Genomic DNA, 18,427 nt, shown 5'->3' with positions numbered 1-18,427 from the left:
CAGTTAATTTCTTGTCTAGTCATCTGCGCATTCTCCGCGATTGCGTCCGTTGTCACTTTTGTTACGTACGTCGCACTGATGACCCTTCAGGCGCCTTGTAAAATCTTTTGTTTCGCCTATGTGATCTAATGAACAGTAGGCGCAGGCAATTTTCCAGACCAAGCCGTGAAAATTTGCATGACAGATCTCGTCTTTCACGTTTACAAGCTCATTTTGTACCTTGCTTGTTGGAACATGTGCAGCATGAACTCAGCGCTTGCGGTACATCCGCCAAATCAGCATCATCACCCGCCAAGCATAAGAGCGACGACTTCATGGTCTTCGGCTTTAGTGGGCACGGCAACACTGCAGGAATCATGTCGTCTAAGTTCTGCTTTCCTCCGGTGCAGGTGTGTACATTTTCTTTGTACGCCAGAAAAAGTGATGACATATGTTTATTGCTGTTCCCGTGCCCCGAAGTGCTATATGATACAGTGTGTGAATGCTTTTCTAGTGCCCTTTTATTGTTACGCTCTGGAGACATTGAAACTAATCCTGGCCCTACTACCCGATCCGAATCCCTCTCAGAAATTGAATCCCTCCCCGACAACCCCGCTGAACAAATGTCTGTTCTCTTTCGATTTCTGAAGGACGTACACACGCGGTCATTACAGAGCTCGAAAACGCAGGCCGTGTCCGACGTTAAATCTATTAAAGCTGGACAAAAAACTATCGAAACAAAGATAACTGACGTTCAGCAACGCTTAAATGAGTTAGAGGAAAAGTCGAAGATCCTTGACAATTATAGCCACGAATTTGCAAGCATGCAGGAGTCGATTGAAACCTTAACTTCTCAGAATCACATGTTACAGTCGCGGCTGGACGAGCTTGAGGATAGGTCACGACGGGATAATTTACTTTTCCATGGCTTACCTGATTCTGCAGAAACCTGGGAACAAACAGAAACCACGCTCACAACCCTCCTAAGCAAAGTCGTTGACCCACTTCCCAACAACCGAATCCAGCGTGCTCACCGTATAGGTGCCCTTTCCCCTGACAAAAACAGACCCATAATAGCAAAATTTAGTAATTATGAAATCAGAGAACTAATCCTGTCGCATCGCAGTGACTTCCAGGAGCACCAGGTCACAATAAGCGAAGATTTCTCGCCCTCCACTCGGTTGGCACGTAGTAAACTTATCGAGTTTGGCAACAGTCAACCGGGGTCACCTAAGTTTCGTCTACGTTACAACAAATTAGTTTTAAACAAAAAATCATTCATGTACAGGGTCATCCACTTTAAGTGCGAACACGGCTCCGCGTGGCCGCGCTCCGCGAAGCGCCAGCGGATCCGGCGCGTTCGCGCATCGAAGCAAAGCCGCGCAGGCGCACAGGGGCCCGGGGGAGGAGCTTCGTGTCGTCTGCTACAGCGCTGGCGCGCACCTCGCTTGCATTGCTGGAAAGCAGACGACACGAAGTTCCTCCCCCGGGCCCCTGTGCGCCTGCGCGGCTTTGCTTCGATGCGCGAACGCGCCGGATCCGCTGGCGCTCCGCGGAGCGCGGCCACGCGGAGCCGTGTTCACACTTAGAGTGGACGACCCTGTACAACCGAGCTACTGACATGGTCGAAGAAGTCACGCCACGAGGCGATCGAGTTACATCGGCTTATGATACACCCCCGCACACTGTATCCTAGGGGGGCGTGAGGGGCAGTGGTCATACATCATCATTTGGCGTATCAGTTCTGTACACTAACATCAGAAGTATCTCAAGTAAGCGTACAACTCTTTCCTCGGCAATCGACACATGTTCTGCACAAATCATTGCACTAACTGAAACTTGGTTGTCATCACAGATCACTGATAATGAAATCTTTCCTAACGCTCACCAGTTTGAAATATATCGTTGTGACCGAACGAACAGGCGTGGTGGGGGCGTACTCCTAGCAATATCGAAAAATATTCCATCATCTTGCGTTCATACTAATAGCGTTTTGGAAACTGTTTGGGTCTCGGTCACTCTTGACTATAAGAAATTTATAATCGGAGTATGTTATCGTCCACCTTCTGCTGAGCGCTCATTCAATAATGACCTACATGATGAAATTAACATAGTAAGCTCCAGATTTCCTTCAGCTCCATTGCTTTTACTTGGAGATTTCAACTTTCCAAACATAAAATGGAATTCCCAGCCACCCTCTCTGTTTCCCTTCTCTTCCGATGTCAGTGAATTTCTTGATTTATGCTCAATTTTTTCTCTTACGCAATTAGTTACTCAAGCTACAAGAACATCTGTTAATACCGCTAACACCTTGGATTTGATTTTAACCAATTGCCCCGACGTTGCTTCCGCCATTACTTACTTGCCCAGTTTAAGTGATCACTCTTTGCTAACCTTCGTCATTAAAGCAAATAGTCCCAAGGGTACCAAAAAGAAAAAGATCATACATGACTATAACAGAGCTAACTTCGATGAGATTAATAATGAACTATCGGCATTTATGGAAGTCTTCTTCACTAACTTCAGTGATCGATCTGTTCAAGCCAACTGGGATATGTTCGCAACAAGAATTCACGAACTAACAGACAAATACATTCCTACCCGAACCATAACTTCCAATTCGCAGGCCCCCTGGTACACAGTCCATATCAAACGCTTATCTAACAGAAAAAAGCGCCGCTATCGCATTGCTAAACTATCTAACAGCAACGTGCATTGGGAGGCATATAAGGATGCGGCCAATGCCTAGGTAACAGCCCTAAAAGATGGAAAACAAAATTTTCTTTCTTGCACTCTAGCTTCCATGCTATCAACAAACATTAAAAAATTCTGGCGCATTATTAACCCACCATCCGATTATTCTATCACTTTGTTAGATGAGTCAGGGGACTCCGTTCCCAGCAACTTATGTGCTTCTATCCTTAACGAAACCTTTGCGGAAAATGTTTCTTATTCTTCAAACTTGAATCTACCTACCACTCACCAATACAGTTATGTAGTTATGCCTCCTATACGTATCGACACGTCAGGTATTGCCAAACTTATTAACGATTTGAAATTTCACTCATCTCCCGGTTATGACTGTATTAATGCCAAGTTTTTGAAAAACACCTTTTCCTGCTGTTCTGAAATACTAACCAGAATTTTTCAGCAATCACTCGATACCTCAACATTGCCCATACAATGGAAAATCGGGAAGGTTGTTCCATTGCACAAGTCAGGCAGTCGAACCTCACCTGCGAATTATCGTCCCATCTCTCTTACCAGCACATGCTGCAAATTACTGGAACACATAATATTCACACACCTTGTTAATTTTCTCGAGTCCAATTCCTTCTTCACACCCGCACAACACGGTTTCCGAAAATCATATTCATGTGATACGCAACTTGCTTGCTTCACTAACAAACTTCATGTTATCTTAGACAAAGCATCACAGGCTGATTGCATTTTCCTTGATTTCTCTAAAGCATTCGACAAGGTATGTCACCGCTTATTACGTTTTAAACTAAATCAGTTGAACATTGATCCTAATATTCTTAAATAGATCGAATACTTCCTTCTTAACCGATCTCAGTTTGTTTGAGCTAACAATTATAATTCACCTTTCAGTGATGTTTATTCGGGAGTGCCTCAAGGCTCAGTTATTGGACCGCTTTTGTTTCTCATCTACATTAATGATCTTCCTTCCAAAGTGCAATCTAACATCCATCTGTTCGCGGATGATTGCGTTGTTTTTTGTGAAATAAAATCCCCTGACGATGCTAACCTTCTTCAGAGCGATCTTTCTAACATTTCTTTTTGGTGCAACGCTTGGCGCATGGACCTAAACATTGGCAAATATAAAGTTACGAGAGTATCCCGACACACTAACACCCCCTTCAGATACTACCTAAATAACGTACCCTAGAGTCTGTTACTACATACAAATACTTGGGTGTCCACATTTCTGCAGACCTCACCTGGTCACACCATATCGAGTACGTTATTAACAACGCTAACCGCATGTTGAGCTACGTACGCCGAAACTTCATGAAAACTCTGTCATCTCTTAAATTATTGCTTTACAAAAAACTAATTCGTTCTAAACTGGAATATGCAGCTGCTATATGGGATCCCCATCACGATAAATTAATTACTTCGCTTGAATTGGTCCAAAATAATGCCGCTCGTTTTATTTTGTCTAACTTTAACCGTGGTGCAAGCGTAACCAGCATGAAATCGTTACTCTCCTTACAACCTTTAGCATGCCGCCGAAAAATTATTCGTCTCAGTCTTTTTCATAAACTCTACCATCATTCCGCTCTACGAAACGCGCTCATTTCTCCTCCCCACTACATATCACACCGCACCGATCATCGCTACAAGGTTGGAATTGAAACATTTAACACTGTGTCTGCATTTCAGTCTTTCGTGCCTCGTACTTCACGCGAATGGCACAACCTTCCCGCTGAAATCACCGACATCACTGATAATCAACACTTCCGCAACGCTTTAGCTAACATTGTATGAGTAGCAGAATAATTTTGTAACACTCACTGTTCTTGTTTCTGTATTTTTTCTATGTTATAGTTTGTAACCACTCCCCTGTTTAATGCCTCCGGCCCTGAGGGTTAAATAAATAAATAAACAAATAAATAAATAAATAAATAAACGCCTCGCTGATCTCTCCTACATACGAGACAGAGGTTCGTTCCAATTTCGTTGTGTCATCACTTTCGCCTTCCCGGGAAGTAAGCTTCTTCAATGGAAGTAATCTTCTTTGCGTGTTCCGGATGAACGGCAGCGGATAGCCGTCTCTTATCATGTCATTGACAGTTCTCATCGTTTCGTAGTTTAGGGCTGCGCCTTCACTGCATAGCTCCATGGCACGGTTGATTAGAGATGCTACCATGACGGCTTATGACAGGCTGTGTGCGCGGAATGTAAATCTAGGCATCTTCCAGACTTCGTCGGATTCCCGTACACGCAAAAACAGACCACTCAGAGTAAGGGTTAACACGTCATTGATGGACGGAAGGCAGCCGTCTGTCTCTTCGTCAACAGTATAAAGTTGATGGACGGAAACACAATAAAACAAGAAACAAGAACGATGGCACATTGCATCCATTCTATGCAAAATCTCTAAAAACGATATCTACCGCTATAAAAAGCACGGAAATTCCAACCGGTCACTCATTTTAAACAAGCGAAGAGTAGCTCTCCCGAAAATTTGTTTTCGATCATGGTCAGTGACCAGGAAACCTCATAAAGCCGTGATTCTTTAATTGATGGCATGCCGTCAAACCCTCGACTAAGTTTATGAGGATCTTCTCTCTTTGGCTGTCTATCATATAGCTCATTTTGCGTTCTCTTAAGAGTACTGAACATAAATACAGCCATATATATTATGCCCGCTAATTCGTGCGAGGTTTAGGGAATGTTCACTTCATTTTATACACTGTAGCAATTTATGGCTAGTTGCTTCGCGCAGGCAACTACGAAGTTTTAAATGTTGCTCCTTGCCGACCCCATAAAAAGTGGTATGCGAAGATGAAACTGATGTAGCGGTGACACTTGACTTAATTGAACGACACTTTTCTGTTTGTATGTAACACATATCTCTAACAAAAGCTGGAATTATTCATAATTATGTTGTTACCTAATGACGTATGTTATGCAAATTCTTCTCCCGAAGTGCTGAAATCTGTCGCGGTGTTTTTGCCTTTGCTCTAAGGAAGTGCTGGAACCGGTGCAGTCTTCTTGAGTAGAAAAAAGGTAATCGAATTAGTTTTAGAGTGGTTAATTAGGAAGCCGTTTTGGCTGACTCACATACTTAATCGAAGTAAATGGGTATACCTGTGCAGATGATGGCATATATATAATACACAGAAAAAAAATATTGCTGTAGCCGTATTAGGGCTTCAATTTAGCCCTACCATAAAGATAAAAAGGTAGTTACAATTTGTGTTCAATAACAGATTGATTCCTCTTGCTAAGTGTGACCTGGTGGTGTAACTGTGTTACAATGTGTATTAACATAATTAGATACATTTGATACTATTATGCGGCTTGCTGCAAATGCCAGGACATGTTAATTTTGCAGAACTAATTTTAGGCTCAAGCAAGCACAGCTTCGGCGCAGTACGTTTAGGTGTTTCGAACGGAAAATGTATGCATATTGCCGCGAACCCTTCAAATGCTTGTTTTTTGTTTTGCGGTAGCCACACGCATGTGGTCTTATCATTGTGAATCTAGCGCGCGAATCACTTCAGTATTCTTTGTTCGCCCACGCTCGTTGTTACGAGACACGGATTTATCATTTCCTTTGTTGCGGCAGATGATTCGAGATGTGTCTCGAAGGATTCCAGCCACGCGCTTGTATTTCTGCAATGTTGCCGGTTATGCTAGTCGCTGTCCTGGTTTTGTTTTTCTACAAGTTTCTACGCCGCTCTAAATTGGGCGCTGACGAGTGAAACGGGCATTCTTTGTTCGATGACCGATGAGCACATGTATCGTGGCGCTGAGTTGCTTAGTTCTTTTGCGAGCGCGTCAGTCCTATAAAGAGTTCATTCCAGTGCTATTACAACTGTCTCTTCTTTTGGTGCTTGCTACCTTGTCACCACTACGTGACATTACTTCTTGGCATGTACCGTCTTTGCCAAAAGAAACCAGGCTGCAGGGTTCCTTTCTCAACCGTGTTTGAAGCCCTTGATCTATTTCAAAAGGAAAACAATGGTCTTTACAGATAAGAGTTATGGGCTTTTTTTTCACACAGGTAATTAACTATTTGGCATGTCCTGTAAAGCACTTAACTATAGGGCTAAGGAGCAAATCGGGCAGCCTGGTTACTTTTAGCAAAGATGGTACAGTCATGAGCAATATGAGAAAGAAAAACTTTTAGCATAAAATTGCGAAACATTCTCGGTATTTTTCTAATAAATATGATGGTGACTTACGGATATTATGTATCCAAAGGAAACCTCATTAAAAAATAATAATCTGTTCTTGTCAAGCAAAATTATCTAATAATCAATAAATGAACGCCAAAACTTTGTTATAGCTCATATTGCTCATTAGTGTACATCATCGGATCTAGAAAATCTGGTTTTGTATTAAACAATCTTCGAAATCCACGTTAATTGGAACTTCAGGTCAGAGTTTTTCCTTTCAGAGTAGAATTAAAAGGAACATCTTAACTACTCCTTCAAGCAACCGGGGAAAATACAGTTACACGAAAAAATGGGAATACAAATGATGTTTACTGTGATAATTATTTAAACGGCACGCTGAAGTTTTGTTACCTGGACGTATTTCGAAATAAACAGGATAGCTTATACATATTTTATTATGAAAGCTGGAATATGATATATAATTAGCAAAAAACATAACCTGTATTGTCTCAGTTTCCAGTTTTTGTCCAGCAATTGTATTTTTATTTGAAGAAATGTTACGTGTACTCTATTGATAAAGGAAAGATTATAGGCAAATTCTTCAGACTGCATCTCATTTGAATGACCATGTGCCGTGGTAGAGAAATCACTATAGTAATTGGCAAAAGTCGTCGCTATACAGGTCTGCTAATGAGGCACCTTACACTTTAACAATTACAATGAGTTCTTCAATAGGAGCTTGTACGGATGGCAGTTCAAGCAGTTCATTATGTCTTCACTGAAACGCGCCGTTTCCTGTCTCCAATGTGAATAGATGTTCCTTCTAACATTTAAACTATTTATGATTTATTTGTCGAGGTTCGTTTCGATATTTTTGAGATTTATGAATCAGGGAAGCAATATATTTTTAAAAATCTACTGAATACGTTATTTCGCTCTGTTTTTGCCATAGTGTATTTGTTTATTCCATGCTTTCTAAGTTTCTGAAATTGTATGCATGCAGAGTGGTTAGTATACAGCTAAATGTACATGCTAGATGTCGCTGATACGCAGCGCTAAATGCCGATTGTTCAGAGCATCGGACCACTGAACCACCACTCTATCACTGTAAAACCAATGTAGTGATAAGGATAAACATCTCTGCTATCTGATCTCGCATTGCAGCACATTTTGCTTTCCTTGAAACTAAAAACAGAGACATATGGATAGTTAGTCACTTAGCTGAAAGAAAAATGTTCCAGCCGTCAATTTATGGAAATTGTTATAGTAGTATATAAAGATCAATCAGTGTGAATGGTTTGAGTGTAGTCGAGGCTGACAGAACAAATTCTGTATAAAGAATGTATCCAATTTTAATTGCAGCTTTAACTTGGTGAGAACAGAAATAAACTTGTTCTTGTTCAAATTCAACTATAAATCTTAGATGGCTATCTTCAGTTGTAAACTGAACATTTATTGCAGGGTTTCAAAAACCTTGTGCAGTAGAGATAAGTTTATTTGAGAGAGAACAGACAGCACTTCAAAACCTAGAGATGACTTTTGTGATGAGCAGGGTATAGTTATAATTAGAGGAAGCGGTATCAGCACTGAACGAGGGCATCCTTCCAACAGGTTCCCTTCCGTATACATATTGTGAGCGCAACGCGTGAACTTTCACCTCTTTCATCTGTATAGATCCATCATCATCATCATCATCATCACTGACTGCTGCTTGGAGCGTCGCGCGCTGTGTGCCAGCTGGTTGAAATAGTAAACATGCCTATGTTATCTCGACGACATCATTGTCTTCTCGTCAAACTTCGCTCAGCACTTACAGCGTCTCGCTGAAGTCCTCACGTCCCTTGCCCAGGCGGGGCTTCAGCTGAATACCAAGAAATGCCACTTTGCCAGTAAGACCATCAAAGTAGTCGGCCATGTCGTCAGTAAGGCAGGGATCCAGCTTGATCCCGAAAAAATTACCGCTGTCGTTAATTTTCCTCGGCCCCAACGTCAGAAAGATCTTCGCAGCTTCCTTGGCTTAGCCTCCTACTTCCGCCATTTTATTCGGAACTTTGCAACAATTGCGGCCCCGTTAAACAAGCTCGTGTCTTCCCAAGTGTTTTACACCTGGTCCTCTGAATGTGAAGACGCCTTCAAAGCTCTCAAGCAGGCACTCACTTCCACTCCTGTGCTTCGCCATTTTGACGCTGACGCGCCCGCCATACTTCACACAGACGCCAGTGGCCACGGTAATGGCGCGGTTCTCTTGCAACGCAACGCAGTGTCTGAAGAGCAAGTCGTCGCATACGCCAGTCGTACGCTTACTGCAGCTGAGCGTAACTATACTATTACCGAGAAAGAGTGCCTCGCCGTTGTTTGGTCGGTTCAAAAATTTCGACCTTATTTGTATGGCCGCCACTTCACCATTGTCACAGACCATCACGCACTCTGTTGGCTGTCATCGTTGAAGAACATATCGGGTCGACTGGGTCGCTGGGTACTACGTCTTCAAGAATACATCTTCACCATCACTTATAAATCTGGGCGAAAACACCTCGACGCTGACGCCCTCTCTCGCTGCCCATTGCTACCTACTGACGCGGCCCCACATACGGTCTCCTCTCCCTCCTGCCATCCGAGTCAGCCTTCTGCTGGCCACCTGAATGTTGCACCCATCGCTATAGCTCCACTCGCGAACAATGCCGATTTCTCGTCCCTGCATCTGCTTGACCCTTACTGCCGCACAATCATCGCTCGGCTCCGTGGAGAATCAGTTGTCCTAAACAGTCGCTTGCGCCGTCAGCTTCGTCGGTGCCGATTTCACCATGGAACACTTTACCGCGACGTTTATCACCCTACGGGTCAACGCTGGGTACCCGTTGCCCCTCGCTCCCTTCGTTTTAAAATTATGGAGGCTTACCACGACGGCCCCACTGCTGGACATTCAGGCCACTTTAAAACTTACGACCGTATCAAGAGCCGCTACTTCTGGCCTGGGCTTTCTGCCAGCGTCGCCAAATACATTTCATCATGTCCGTCTTGCCAGCATCGTAAGCGTTCAAAATCCCCTCTGCTGGCCTACTGCAACCTCTCCTTGCCCATCTGTGCCTTTTGACACGGTCACCATTGACTTGTTTGGTCCTCTCCCTTTGATGTCAGATGGCAACCGTTTTGTTGTGACATGCCATCGACCATCTAACGCGGTACGCTGAAACCGCACCTCTTCGCTGCGGTGCCGCCACTGAAGTCGCCGATTTTTTCCTGCTTGCGTCATGGTGCGCCTCGTATTCTCATTAGCGACCGTGGAAAGACATTTCTTTCTCAAGTCCTTGAGGAAGTACTGCGCGCAGCCAACACCGTCCATAAGACTTCTTCCACCAGACCACCCTCAGACCAACGGACTCATCGAGCGGTTTCATCGCACTTTCTCCGACATGATATCCATGTATATCGCTCCTGACCACCGGAACTGGGACAACGTTTTACCTTTCGTCACCTACGCCTACAATTCCGCTGTTCAGCGCACTACTGGTTATAGCCCTTTCTTTTTAGTTTATGGCCGTCAACCATCGACAGTATTCGACACTACTTTCTTCTCTGCACCCTCTACGTCTGAATCTCTGGGCGAAGAGTTGGCCACTCGTATGGCCCAGTGTCGCCAACTTGCCCGTTTGAACAGTGAAGATGCTCAACAAGAACGCAAAGCCCTGTATGATCAACGACATCGAACTCCCTCCTTTTACCCCGGTGATGAAGTTCTCCTGTGGACACCAATCCGCATTCCTGGCCTGTGTAAGAAGTTTCTCCATCGTTACATTGGCCCTTATACAGTACTTCAACAAACGTCTCCGGTGAACTATCGTGTTATTCCCTCGCACACCGTCGCAGATCGACGTCGTCGCCCCGAAGAGATCGTCCACGTCTCGCGCATGAAGCCTTATGCCCGTCGTCCCTCATCCCTGTAATCAGCGACCAGGGTGGCTGCTCTTTTGTCGGGGCGGGGGGGGGGGGGGGAGGGGATTGTGTGAGCGCAACGCGTGAACTTTCACCTCTTTCATCTGTATAGATCCATCATCATCATCATCATCATCGCTGACTGCTGCTCGGAGCGTCGCGCGCTGTGCGCCAGCTGGTTCTGGAATAGAACAGACGTTTTGTGCAAGTGCTGTCCCACAATATAAGGTAGCCTACTGGGCATCTCCTAGTTAAACAACCCGCCTTTCCACTTTTCTGTGTTTTCCTCTTTTTCTTTCTCTGTAAGGTTGTAGATGCAGTAAACAGATAGATTCTAAAATTAATCTACATTTTTATACCAATTATCAAGTACCATAGTCATACTAAATTTAATGAGTACAGAGCTGAGTGCTCCCTAAAAGGGGGTAATGAAGAAGTTAATGAAATGCGTGCAGCATGCATAAAAAGTGACACAGAGAGTGCATGCAGTGCAAAAGTCGTAAAATTTACTATGGTGACCATTTGGGCTAGTTAGTGCGAATCTAACACAATGAACAAGCGAAAGACGTAGAAACACCAGAAAAGAAGTACACGGGACAGCGATGTCCACTGTACTTCTTTTCTTGTGTTTCTATTTCTTTCATTGGTTCAGAATGTTAGATTCATAATATTTATCAGATAATTTTCTAGACTATTTTAGATAGTTTTATTTCGTGCCTTGCGACTACCTGCGGTGGGTGGCTAACGCGCCAGATCCCGTGCATTGCGTCGACTAGCGCAGTTGACGTCTGCAGTGGAGACGTGTGTAGAGCAATCGTGCGTGCGCCAGTGACAAAGCGAAGTGCGCAGGATATTGGCCCAGCTCTGCAGATAACGGCGGTGCGCATCCCTTTCCACTCTGTCCTCTGATGTCCAGCTGGTGCGGTGGAGCAAGTGGTAAAAGGACTAATCAACCAAGACGAGTTCGCTGGCACGCTTTTACAGGCGATCCACGGTATCGCACCACTCTGTATTCTTTACGCCTGTAGAAAAAAAAAACACAGAGGAAGTTCTTGATCACCAGTATCTATGATACTAGAGATACTATGATAATGCACAAGATGAACTGAAAACGTTTGCCAGAGAGAGAGAGAAAACTTTTATTGAGCATAATAATCAGTAAGAATTCGCAGGAGCTGGGTGGTCGGTGCCCCTAGTCCAGGGCTCCGCTGGCAGCAGCTGACTGGCGGACTAGCTGGATAATCCAGGCTTGCTAGTCCAGGTTGTCGCTGGTCAGGGCCGCCTCCCACTGCTCATGTGTCGCGCATGGCACTAGTAACGTTGGGTCAGGTTTGTCCTGGCATTCCCAAGAGATGTGATAGAGTGTGGGGCTTGCCGCACCAAGGACAGTAACTCGCGTATTTTGTTGGGCTTATCTTATTTAAAATGTGAAGAGTAGGGAATGTGTTTGTTTGTATTTTTCTCCAGTCTATAGCGTCCAAGGAAGGAAGTTGTTTGTGTGGTGGTGAGAAAATTCTTTCTAACCGTAGGTGTTCCAGCCTGTCGCCGTAGGGTACTAGGAGAGGGGTGGGGTAGGGATGGGGATCCGCCCGGTTTGTGAGAGCTCGGGCTAGATCATTCGCTACCTCATTTCCTTCTAGGCCTTCGTGTCCAGGTGTCCATGTAATTGTCTGCGTCTGGGAGATGGAACGTAATATTGCACACGCTCTTCTGTGAGGTTTTCCGGCCAGGTAGTCCCTGCAGGCTGGTTGGGAGTCCGTCACTACGTGTGATGGCTTCTTTTGGTGGTCTTGTGTTTTTATGGTGACGGCTATTGCCAGTGATTCTGTTTCCGCAGGATCCTTGGCATAGATCGAAGCCTGAATAATTAGCCTCTTCTGGTGGTCAACTGCAGCTATTGTGAACTTGCCAGGCTCGCCGTAAGCCCCTATGTCCACGTAGACAACTTCCGCGTCTTTAGACAATTGTTTTTCCAATGATTTGACTCTGGCTTTCCTTCGACCCTTCTGTAACTCATGGTGCATGTGCTTGGGTATCGGGTTTACATAGATGTTGTTTCTTGTGGATGCCGGAATTTGTGATTTGATCTCAGAAGTTCTTAGTGCCTGCCATAGCCCTAGTTTTGACAGGATTTCCCTACCCGCCTGCGTTGTTGTTAGGCGTTGTTTCTGACTCTCTAGAACCGCCTACTTGAGCTCCTCGAAGTTTGTGTGCACTACGAGTGCCCAAAGACGTTCCGTTGACGTCGTTGGCGGGAGGTTTAGGGCCGTTTTATAGGCTCCTCTTATGATAGTGTCAATGGCCCTTTTATCAGTGATTCTAATTTCGTGATATGGGAGCCCGTAGGTAATCCTGCTAACGACTAGGACTTGTACAAGGCGGAGGGTGTCCTCCTCCCTCATCCCTTTCCGGTGCCAGGTCACCCTTCTAATCATTCTGGAAATTTGGTTGACTGTGGTTTTGAGTGTTTTGATTGTATAATCCACTCTCAAATTGCTTTGCAACCACAGCCCCAAAACTCTGATCTTGTCCTTCTCTTGAATTGTCTGGTCTCCTAGAGAGAGCTGAATTTCTCCTGGGGACTTGTAATTTCTTCTGTGTAGCCTGATAAGTTCGGATTTTTCCGGGGAGCATTGAAAACCACTCTCCCCGGCAAATTCCTCGACTAGGTCTATAGCGGCTTGCAGAGCTTCTTTTTGCGCCAAGGATCTCTGAGTAGCCCAGATGGTGATGTCGTCCGCGTATAAAGTGAAGCCAATATCATTGCGGGTCAACAGTTTTTTTGCTAAATTTATCATTGCTATGTTAAATAGCATTGGAGAGATTATAGAACCCCGCGGTGTACCTTTGTTCGGCATGGGTACTTTTGGTGATCGGATCTCTCCAATTCCTATGGTGGCTGTGCGATCTGAGAGGAAAGCCTTCACGTATTTGAGGATTTTCTCCCCGCAGTTGATATTGTTTAATTCGTGCAATATGGTTTGGTGGCCAATGTTATCGAATGCTCCTTTGAGATCTAGTGCCAGAATGAAATTTTCGCCTTTTCGGGGTATGGTGTTGATGACTTCTTTCCTGATCCGGAGGAAAGCATCTTGCGTGCAGAGTCCCTTGCGGAAGCCCAGCATGCAGGAAGGAAAGATGTTGTGTTCGTCGATGTAATTTTGGCGCCTGAGGTGGACTACTTTTTCATAGAGTTTTCCCAGGCAAGAAGTGAGGGAGATAGGACGGAGACTCTCCACAGCCGGTGGCTTTACAGCCTTCCCAGCTTTGCCAGAGGTGTCAGGTGATTCAATATCTAGTAGTAGCCTCGACCTTAATCCTCGCCGTCCACATTTGTGTCCTCTTTAACGTAGCGAATCCTTAATGCTGGCATTTTCTTTGCCCAACTGCGTATTAAAATGGAGTCTATTGAAGAAATTTTAAATATAGGGTACGTAAAGCAGGCATTACTACATATTACCAAGCTCTCCTGGAGTGAAAACTTCGTAGCCACAGGTGTTAACCAAGCTTTCTAAAAAAATGAGCAGAAAGGCTTAGGACCGTCAACATCTGTGGTGACGAAAGCTGCCTCACGCGGTGCGTTACCGCATCGAGGGTTGCCCGGGCTTTTCCTTGTGGTGTGCGCCACCACGTGACCGATAGCGCGATGCCTTCTGTACTATTATTGCTTCTGTGTAGATGCCTTCCATTATATATTCTCTTTCACTGACGGCGCCCTCTCCACACCTCGCTCTCACGGAGCCGTCCGCTGCAGTAGGTCACGCAGTGAGTTGAGGTTAATGAAGCACACAATTGGACATATATAAGTCGTAATTTCAAAACCCTAGCACAAATTATCGTCTAACTCGACCATCACACCAAGAATGTATGGTAAGCGATTTTTTTGTGATACTGCTGTAGCCCTCAGCACTGTTCCGACAAGTTTTCAACCAAAAGGGGGAATTCCAGCATGACACACCGGTTCTTTTTAGAAGCCGTACTCAGACGCCTTTATCATTGGCACCGCTCAATATTTACGATGCCAGCAGCAGCTACAGCCAGAACTATACAACAAACAGATTTCCGCTCAATGACGGGCTACTAAAGTTCTCGCCTTAAAATTATATTCACCTTTGTAGCTCACCAGAAGTAGAGTTAAAAGTTGGATCAGCAGAAAAACTTGGAATATGTTGTAACTCATTTGTTTACCTCAGAAAGCTCATAAAATGACAGTTTAGTCAGAGATTCCTGAATGTTGGTTGAATCTGGGTTGCTTCGTAAGTAAGGTCTCTTTTGAAAGCTATCCCCCCTTGTTCTTGTTTTTCAGAAAACCTAATGATAATCCTTCACCTCATTCTATAGTAAGCCTGTGAATGAGGAATGGCGAGGATGTCAGCGATACTTCTAAACAACATTAAACGTCGTGAATGCAACTATTCTCTTCGGCATCTTTTGTAAACTTTTCTGTTCAACTTTTAGTTCTGCTGTTGTTTTCTGACTTTTGTCTTATTATTTCGGGTGTGTCGAGTGTCACGAGGTTATTCCCACGATAGGGCCTACATCTGCAATTTTATAGCATCCTCGGGTTTGAAACATGTCAATTCTGGGCAAAGATTTTGCTATATTTTTCTGACATAAGCTCCAGGACTGATCCTTCATCTTCGAGTGCACGGATGTGGCAAAATAAGAAAAGAGTACTGACAGAGCGAACGAGCATTGCACATGCAGACTGCTTGATCAAAATTCGGCTGTCGGTTGTTTTTTAAAAGCGGAAATAGGTGTGTAAAAGTGTAAAAATTGGCTTGTTAAAGTGGTGTGTGGCCTGGCGGCACAATATATAAAACGTGCAGTGTCGACTATAACAAATAACAACTTTTTGTTGTTTAGATTTTGTTAATTGCACTGAAACTGAGTTTTTTTTCACTAAAGTTTAAAGGCAGCGGCTTTGTAAGACTTTAGTATGTCGCTCACGTTTAGTAGCTGCCTGGCTCTTGAAATCTGCACGTCTAGAACTTCAGGCTGATCCGTCTCATTATGTATACTCTCAAGAGCATTGCATTTTGCATGATCCTTGTTTCTGTTAGTATGCAGCTGTTCCTTTAGCGCTTCGCCTGACACCAATGTTGAGTTACAAGCAATGGAAGTGTACTCTTGGTTCGTAGCAAGCGGCACCGGAAACAGTGTTCGAGCTTTTTTCAGTGGAACGCTGCTTCTGTGGGTGCTTTCTTGTAGGGTGAGCGATAAGCCGTGATACCACTTCAGATGTCGCATTCAGTCAACTGCAGTGATACCATATTGCTGGCGAACAATAAAAGTTGTACCCGACGCATTACGTAAATGTTTTCCAATTCAATGGCAGCTTTCGCCTTAAGTGTGTAGCGGCTTGGAGTGTGTTTCATTTATTTCTCCTCCAACTCTACCTTACGAGCAACTGTGTCCGTTATATCAAGTGTTTCGGAAGATCTGAATGCAGAAGACAATAATATAGGGATCATATAGGTTGCATTCTAAGAATCTTGGGGGCGACTCTGCTATTCTGATCTTACAGTTTTAATTATGGGCTATTGGGCACTGCTCCCATAATCTCACTAATATTATAAAAATGGAAAACGAACAACTTAGAGAACAGAGGAACTATTGACACCCTGATCTAAATATGGCACTAACAAGGATGTACAGGGCTTCTCTTGCCAGTGTAATACAACCGACTGTTGAATAAATAACGAAGTGTACCGATAGAAAAGCAAGCTTAACATGGGATTTTAGATTTTCTGGTGGACGGAAGATATTGCATTGCTCGCTCAAGTTAAGATTACAGATGGCCGCAGCTGATACAGGAGAGAGCTAACTGAAGGCGCGTTGGTTACAGCATCTGTACTGCGGTTACCATTGTTATCCTTCTATTACAAGTGGCGAAGATTACAATATAATGATGAGAGTAATATCTAAGCAAAGTTTCATAACGTTTGTATAGAAAGCGCATGAACGCTATAGAAAACTGGTATTTTACATAAAGCTCTCTCTCTACACACCATACATGGTTGAAAAAAGCGCAAGCTATACATAAAGACATAGGAATAGCGCCTGTCTCTGTTCTTCCTTTCTTCGTCTTTGGGCCTAGGTCGCACTTTTATCCGCCATGCATGTAATTCAACCTGCCCTACTTACTGCTCACCGCACCATGCTTGATAACCTTGTACTATTACTTTACTAGCAGGATGTCTTATTCATACATAATTGCTTACAGTAAAAACCCTAACTAAAGAACTCTCGATGTATCTTACTAACCCTTGTACGGCCTTCGTCATTGCAAGAGATTCGTTCGAAGTATGTGCATATAAAACCTTAGTTAACAACCCTGACGCCAAAGATATAGAACGGCGCTCTTTCCCAACCTGAACATGTAAAACACTGTTCTTAACCCGTAAGAGGACGCATCGACGGAAAGTTTCTTAGGGCGCTTCTTATTGTAGTCTTCAAATACCGTTGGCGAGTCGATAACGTCTTGTGGGCACAATTGTGCTTTTTCCTATGCTGACTCTCAAGCTCACGGAAAGTAATGTGCTGGTAGCAGTGGAGTAGATTCGTAGCACAGGAGTAAATTACTCATCAATTTCTTATTATCTTAGACTACAACGAAATGTTCTTTGATGATATTTAAAAAAAAACGACTCTGTGTACCTAGACTTAAGCGTCGCGAGTTTTTGTCCTTTGCTACCGGGCGCTCGGGCTTAATAGCTTTTTTTTTACAGCCGTATGACTGCTCTTGATTGGATGAAACTGAAGAATCTCGACCTTAACTCGAGACTGTCTTTAGGATGCATTTCCTAAAGAATGCAACAATGATATAGGTTTTTTTCATGCACCCTGCGCTTGCAAATCCTTCGTGAGGCTTCCAGTTCATGCAGTTTTACGAGCTTTTGTGGAGCTCGGTTTCTGCCTTCAAAGCTCAGCACAGAACCGAAAAACACAAAATGTAATGCTGGCAGTAACGCTTGTACTTCTAGATCGTAAACTCGCCTCTTGCATGTTGCACAAAAGATTGCCGCAACCTTTTGTAGTGCTCCACTCCAGAAACGTAAGCATTAGTACATCATCCACCATGCTAACAGCATTAGGGACCTCTTCAATTATTTGCCACAATCCCTCCAGAAATAATTCAGGACCCGATGTTCTGCCAGCCGAAAGCGTGTATACCGTACGTCCAGAAACGACCTGAAGAGCGTAATGATGGTTGTCAAGGTTTGACTTTTAAGTTCAATCTCGTCTGGTTGCAAGCCAGAATTTCCCCCTTTTTCAGAGGGCAGCTGCGCCGCTCAGCCACAGAAGAGGAACATCGACTGCTGGCTTGACAAAACGTTTTCTACGGATGCAATTGTTAATTTGCGCTAAATCAACGCAATTGCGAGGCTACTTCTTTAGAGAGCATTTTTCCTTTGCACCATTTTGTTGCTTCTATAACATTTCCAATCACACACTTTCACTCCATTCCCTATAGCATTTCCGCTTCATTGAATTAAAGGGAATTAGAGGCGGCGTGGTGTTTGAAACGCCCAGATGCACTCAGTGTGCTAGCAGGTTTATTTTGCACTCTGCCGGAAAAAGCCCAGCTAGATTGTTGAAAAACAGCGAATGGAAAATCTCTACTTAATGTTTTGAGTTGG

Source organism: Amblyomma maculatum, chromosome 5, assembly GCF_055883805.1.
Source record: "Amblyomma maculatum isolate TAMU_Amacu chromosome 5, ASM5588380v1, whole genome shotgun sequence".
NCBI classification, from domain to species: domain Eukaryota; kingdom Metazoa; phylum Arthropoda; class Arachnida; order Ixodida; family Ixodidae; genus Amblyomma; species Amblyomma maculatum.
Note: the sequence above shows the minus strand (reverse complement) of the source record.